Source organism: Cryptomeria japonica, chromosome 7, assembly GCF_030272615.1.
Source record: "Cryptomeria japonica chromosome 7, Sugi_1.0, whole genome shotgun sequence".
Lineage (NCBI taxonomy): Eukaryota > Viridiplantae > Streptophyta > Pinopsida > Cupressales > Cupressaceae > Cryptomeria > Cryptomeria japonica.
This window is the reverse complement of record NC_081411.1, coordinates 822,757,153-822,765,219: the sequence shown is the minus strand read 5'-3', so window position 1 is coordinate 822,765,219 and position 8,067 is coordinate 822,757,153.

The window sequence follows — 8,067 nt, the reverse complement described above, 5'->3', positions numbered from 1 at the left end:
ATAGGGATGTAGGTTGAGACACTTCTACCGAGCAAGTAAACCTCATTGTAATTGTACAAATTAGATAGAAGCAAACTATTACATTATTATGTTCTTTTTTTTAGTGATTTAGAATAATTTTGTAATTGTTAATGATATTCTTGACACAGACGGATGTTTGGGGAAAGGGAAAGGGAGTTGCAGTACCTAATCACCTCTCTAGGGATGTGGAATCAATAGGATTAAGTGATGTTGAACCTGAAAATTCCACACACCCTATGGAATTCATAAAAAAGCTTCTTAGAAAAATTACTAAAGAGATTGTTACTTTGGCAGCTATGCATCCTATGACTGATGAGATACGAGAGAGGGTGGAAGTATTGATTCAGATAGTAAAAAACTTGCAAGTAAGTAATGAAAGCTTTAATTATAACAAAAGTTCAATAATGGTCTATATTTTATTCTCTTTTATGTCATTAACTAAAATATGTACGTGTTGTCTTTACATCAATTTATCCGCCCTCATGAAAGTCATTGCCATGATCAGGGTGTTCCAGGTACTTCAGGTGATGATGATTTTCTTGTATTATCACTTGCTTGGCTTATCACTTTGAGTACCCAAAACACATCATACTTGATACTGTCAATCTTCAAAATAAAGGTTCATCCTTGTTTACAATTCTTGCACTTTTCATATATTTAATGTATTATTATTCAAGTGTTGTCAATGTTCCTGTGCAAATTCCGTCACTGCCTCATCAGATGTTAGCCCCACCTATATTTTTGACTACAATGTCAGCAACACGTAGCACGCAGACATCCTCTACTGCATGTCATATTGGCTCGCCCACTGTTGGTAGATCCCTCTTTTTCTCTATCTTCTGTTATGTGTTTATTTCCCTTCAAGCGTTCTTTCTTGGGGGTATTTCATAGTGGATTCATTTTCTGTAGGAGGAGATGCACATGAGGATGCGCCAAAGGCGACTACTATTGATAACATACCATCATTTCCTGGATCTTCTTGTATTGCTAGTACGGGAATGTTGCAGGCCACATTGATGGTGAGCGACAAAGAAATGATTCCCTTAAAGATACAAAAGGTTCCAGGTACTTTAAAATTATTATTATATATAGTATAATTGTAATTTACTTTATGATCACTCATTTTGGACTAATAATCCCATGAATCTTTTGTAGGAAATGATATTTTCTATAAACATCTTAGTAACATTTTATTGTAGATATTTGGCCTCACCATACATAAAAGGTGGCACATCATACGTGAACTAACCCTAATCCACTATTTTGATTTCATATCATTACTAGAATAGTTTTCCTTTGATCCATTTCTTGAACTGTAATAAATGTAGCTTCAGTTCATTTCTAAATCTAACAGGTTTGTTTTTTGCTTTAAAAGGTGGAATGACCAAGAAAAAAGGTTAAAAGATGAATTGGCAAACCAAATGGTTGAGTGGTTTGGAAATGACACCTTTGACAGAACCAAACTCCTTGAAAAAGTTGGCACACATCTAAAGTATGTGAGGGACCAATATAGGACCCATTTAGAGAGGAACCTAAAGTACGAGCACCCCCCATGATTCCAGAGAGGGAGTCGAAGGACCTAATTTTGGATGCCAAGGAGAGAATTGAAAGGAAAAAAGGAAATACACCACCAGACGCCAGAAGAAGGTACAACATACTATTAAGAATGTAATTATGTACTAATTAATTACTCTTTATATTTATATAATCTAACATATTTCAAACTTTTATAGACTGAGTGACACGTCAAAGGCAACCAAGGTAAGACAAGAAAAGCACGGGCAACACAAACTCGGCTCTGGTGGTTATATGAAACTTGTTGCACGAATTGTAAGTATCTCATGTAAACGAAATATTGCATCAAAATATTAATAAATTGCAAACGATTTTTTTTTATCAAACAACACAAGCAAAATTCACGATACCAAGCAAAAATGCGGGAATTTGAATTCAATAGAGTGCCCATAGAAGATGACAAGAGAATTGCCTACCAGCAAGGCTATTCAGTCGTCACTGATTGGCTATGAGAATTGAGTGGGCATACACAATATTCAAGTGCATCCGTCACACGGGTAAATATGCTAAATGGAAATTGTTTCAAATTGAATACTTTACCAATAATCTAATTGATGTTGAGTTCCAACATAAAGTGACTATTTTTTTTTTTAAATAAGCAAGCAATGATAACAATGTGCATGACATTGGAATGCAGCCCGCTAATCGTGAAACACCACCTGCACATCAAGGTCTGGATGTGCATCCCAGTAGTGGAGGTATTCATTTCTATTCAAATTTATTTATTTAGTTATTAGTACAATTAAACATCTTAATTTGTAATTAGAGTACTAATTAATGTAACCTTTTTTGTTAATATTTTAGAGCATGTAGTCAGTGGTGACCAAGTGGAGCATGATCTGGGTACACAACATCAAGAATGTGATGTTCCCCACTCAGTTAAAGAGGACCACTGCTATTCCTTTAAACAAATATAATTGCAATTGGTGTTCAGCATTAATGTAACCTTTAGCATTTCAACTCCAGATGATCTAGAGGGTGTTAAACATGTTGAGGTTTAGGCTAGACAAAATGATGTGGCCCCATCAAGTAAAGAGCGCAACAGTTATGTTCTATAAATTAATGAAATACTTGTAACAATAATTAAAAAAATTGAATTTAACCCATTTCTTTGTTATTGCGGAGGACCCCCCTTCGCTTCAGTTCTCGTCCTTAGTATAGGACTAGGCATACATCAAGATCACGAGCAGAGGAGGGAAATGATGAAGAAACCGATGTTCCACTTAGTCTTTTCATAGCTTCAAAGAAAAAATTAAAAAAGAAATAATTGTAATCTACTTTATTTGATAATGACTAATTTTTATGTGTTAGTGAATGTAATTATGTGTTAATTAATGGTTATGGATGATATGTCTTAATTAATATTGATGAATGTTGCATGTTAATTAATGTTAATCAATATTATGTGTTAATGAACATTATGTGATATTAATGAATGAATGTTATATTTTATTAATGGTAGAATGAATGAATGAATGAATGTTATAAGATATTAACGGGGAATTTAGAGTGATGTTGGGGGGGGGAGGGGCCAAATGAGCTTCCACCTTCACGTGGTTGGCCCTGTTAAGTAAAGAATATTAAACTATTCTCGAAACCAAGCGAATCTCAACAAGATAACACACTTTTCAATATTTCATTATGTTGCACAGTTAATCTTATTGAATAATGTATATTGAATCTTAATTGCAGGGTCCAATAGAGCCAACATGAACAACAACACCACAAGTTGCTGGGTATAATGAACTCCCATATTGTCTTGTATGTACACTAACAAAATGAGTTGCTTCTAGTATTGATGTCCATGGCAAGACTGCAAAAGTTATGAATATGCCTCATCCTTGTAAGTTTTTTATTACTTGTCATTTTGTTTAGCATTTTGTTACTTCATGAATGAGATGTTTTCAGATGTCTCTTCCATGAATACCTCTCTATTGTATGTTTCATGATCTCACTTCTGATTCAACTCTTTATATGTCCTAAAATTGTATGAGCCTAATAGCTTCTACTCTTGTTGATAGTTTGGTGGCTCTGAATAATGGCTCCTTCAAAGAAGTGTGATCCTTGTAATTTTGGTCTTCCATGATGTGAAAAAGAGGTTATGTTATGAATAATGGTCCAGATGATATAGTTATTTCTTATTATATTGAGTATGAGTAAATTTGGGCTTCCTTGGCTATGGTCACTATTGTGTACTAATTATTGTCATTTAGTGTGAATTGAGCATGGACTTCAAGTAATCATGGGGGTGGAAACAATATTCAAGTGTAAGGGGGTACGCGGCCTTGACCAAGAGATGAAAGTATCAGGAAAGTACAAGTGATTCATGTGTAGATCAATGTATCATTCACCTATTAATTCCTAGAAAAATTCTCAAATAAACAAGCAAAGAGGTATGTTGAGTGCATATATACATTTTGCGTTGCCATGATATAAGTAAGATATCAAACATGTAACTTAGATTGATTTACAATTTCATTCATAAATATTAGATCTTCCTTGTGGATTTTTGAATGCATAATGTCTTATTGATTTCAATATCTTTATTGCAAGTGCTCTTTTCAGCATGAAACTCCACTCATTGAGGTCTCTTACTAAATGCAAGTCAGTTATCCTAACAATGATGATACATTTTGCATGCATTTTATGGGGAAATCTTATTAATAGCTATGGTTGGGTTGTTAATTGTTTTGTGAAAATATATACAAGTAGATTAGGACATTAGAGTTATAAACACCGTAAATTGTGTTTGAGATCATTGTCCTAATTGTAAGTGATGCTCTGCAAAAAGGATTAGAAGATCTGTTTGATGGCAATACACACAAGAGCACAAGAAAGAAACGTTAGTGTTAGCAACAAAAGATTATCCTAAACAGGCATATCAAGAGAGATATTAAGCATGAAATAGAAAGCATACAAACATAAAATAGATAAACTATACTCCAAATGCTAATCAAGATGCTCATAGTTTCTCCTCCCTTGTTCCTCTCCTCTCCAAGTTCCACATGAGTTTAGCTCTCAGCTTTTAGCACTAGCCATGGATGCCATATGGAGATTCAAGATGGTTGAATATGATAAACAAATGCTATGCAAGTGTAGATAGTGATGCTATGAAAAAACTCTATGCTAATACTGGTATAACAACAATACTCTAATGCTTCCTCCTTTGCTTGAGGAGAAGGGTTCTATTTATAGAAGAAATGGGGAAATGAAGGGTTAAGATTGAGCAATCTTAACAAGGGTTAGGTTTGAAAGATATTCAATCCATGTGAGACTTTCAACCCAATCCCATGTTGACAAGTGTCACCATGAGGAGGCTTGAGAGGAGAGATAAGGAGCATTAAATGCTTGAGGGGACATGATGGTTACACTAGGGGGTTGGGTTAGGGTTAGGTTAATGGATATTCCTTTTATCCAAAGGATAAATGAATGTGAAAGGGTTAAATGGTTACCTTAGTCAAAGAAATAAATGCTTTGAAGAGACCCATGAGTCAAAAGCATGGTTAAGTTAGAGGAAAGTCTCTAACCAAAGGTAAAAGGTGAGTTAACCATAAATGGTTATGTAAGAGCCTTTAATGGTTTGGAAGACTTTAGAGGTTAACCATTTGAAGACATAAAGCCTTTAATGGTTATTGAAGACTTTGGAGGGTTTTGAGAAGTGACTTCCTTTTATTTAGGAATGTGACAATGATTAGGATAGGATTAGGCTAATTAGAAGGAGTTAGAAGAATCTAGAAGGGATTTAGGCATGCAAGTGGATTTTGTAGGAGAATGCAAGTGGGATGAATTTTGGGATTTTCAATTGAAATAAAATCATTTATTTCAATCAAATGGTATAATTTGCATTTGGATAGATACTTAAATAAATATTAATTTATTTAATTGTGAATGTGAATTTTGGATTTTATTTAAATAAATCTTAATTTATTTACATGAGAAAAAGGAAGATAAAGCATTAAATGCTTCAAGACTTTGAGGGAAACCATTAAAGGCTTGAGAAGACTCTAGAAGGAAGCCATTAAGTTTGAAGACTTCAAGGGAAACCATTAAAGGCTTAAGAAGACTCTAGAAGGAAGCCATTAAGTTTGAAGACTTTAAGAAAAACCATTAAAGGCTTGAGAAGACTCTAGAAGGAAGTCATTAAGTTTGAAGACTTTAAGGGAAACCATTAAAGGTTTCAAGTCGGTGAGGATAAATAGGATTTTAAATAAATAATTTATTTATTTAAAACAGTTGTGCAACTTGCATTTGTAGGAAATTACAAGTGGGTGGAGGATAAAGGTGATTTAAATAAATGTTAATTTATTTAAATGTGAGAGATGGGAATTTGAGGATTTAAATAAATAAATATTAATTTATTTAAATGTGAGAGAAGATTTAATTAAACAAATATGATTTATTTATTTAATTAATGGTCTGAATTTGGTTAAGTGAATTAAATAAAATAAATTAAATAATTTATTTAATTAATAGGAGAAGAGGGTTAAGATGAATTAATTAAATATTGATTGATGGTTAAATAATCAAATAAATACTAAATATTCATTTAATTAAGTGGACAGATTTATGTGACTACATTTGCCCCTCTTTGAGATGGTGTGGTTTTATCGCGTCGTTTCAAAGAAAGAAAAATAGGTGTGAAGAAATATGCCCCAAAAATGTTAATTTAGTGGGTGGTATGCCCCCTCGAGAGATGGGCCAAATTTTTTTTTGAAGAATCAGACGATATCTCGAAAAAGAATGAGAAGTGGAGGGGAGGTAGAATAAAAGAAATTGGGAATAATAGTGAAACAATGGAAGAAAACAGAGTGAATACGGAGAAATGGCAAGCCAGTGAGTACTTGTAGGTTATGCAGGAGATATAGTGCAAATGTGGTGTTGTGATTTTGATTGATACTGTACAATTGATCAAAATTGGTTGGACAATCTGGTGCAATCAGTTTAATTGCCTGTCGAGTCAAAGCATGATAGTTGATGTCAGTTGTTTGCTTGGACAGGATAAAGTCTGAGTAAGTGAATCAAAGTGACCTCATGGTGACTTAGACAATTGATGTAATTGCCTGATGAAGTCAAGGTATTTGAAGCAAAACACTCGTTGAGACTTAGAGAATTGATGTAATTGTTTGTTATGATTATGTTTGATTGGTTGATAAATTGATAGTGTGTGATGGATGGTTGTGGTGAATCATAGTAGCTCTGTTGAGACTAGGTCATTATGATAAATGTATGTTGTAGTCTAGGTTTTCCATAATCGATTACCTATTGAGACCCGAAGATACTTGATCAGAGTATCTGTTGATAGTGTAGGTGTGTGTGAGTCGATGTGCATGTGTAGACAGACTAATTGGCTTGATTGGGTTGATGGGAAATGATGTAGGGTATGTGATGTTGATTACCAAGATGGGGAGGGTGAGGGTGGGGTTTGATGTTAGATAGAAGAAATGGAGGACCTATGATGCATTCCTATGGAAGAAGAGGAAAATAGAGTATCCATTGTCATTACTATGTATGCATGATATGCATCTATTATGAATGTATGGATGGATGGAATGCAACAGAATGCAATATATACAGATGAGATGGAATGACGATCCATAGTGCTTTATTTTTCATCATCAAGCTTTAAAATGTTGCAAGAAAATACAAGCAACTTGACATAATGATTCAAGATGACCTAAGTATTCCTTACATGGATTTTGATATAGAAAGTTAATACAAGAAACTTGATATGATGGATCAATTTGACCTGAGTATTGCTTGCAAAACAGACAAGGATTATCTCCTTTCATGCATGACTTGGAACGTCCTCCTTGATATTTTGCTGATCATATCCTGAGACAAGTTCATACCGTGGTTGCAACTTGCATTTGTAGGATTTTGCAAGTGGGGGGATTTTTAAATAAATTTAGATTTATTTAAATGCAAATTCTATTCCCCTCCATCTACTTGCATTTTCCTACATCTCCCACTTGCCTCTCTAAACCCCCTTTTAGATTCTTCTAATCACTTCTAAATTAGCCTAACCCATTTCCTAATTATTGTCACATCCCTAAGCAAAGGGAAGTCACTTCTCAAACCCTCAAAGTCTTTGATAACCATTAAAGACTTTATGTCTTCAACAAGTTAACCTCCAAAGTCTTCCAAACCATTAATGGTTAGCTCAACCTTCTTACATGGTTAGAGACTTTTTGCCTAACTCAACCTTCATCTAACCCAAGGGTCTCATCAAGCATTCATTGCTTTGACCATGGTTATTCCTTTAACCCTTGCACAAGAGTTTACCCTTTGGGTAAAAGCTTTATCCATTGGATAATCCTAACCTAACCTTAACCCTTACCTTCTAAGGTAACCATGAGATCTTCTCAAGCATGTAATGCTTCTTACATCTCCTCTCAAGAAGTCTCTTGTTGACAATTGTCACCATTTCATTGGTGAGAATTGTAAACATGGATTGATTAACTTTCAATCCTG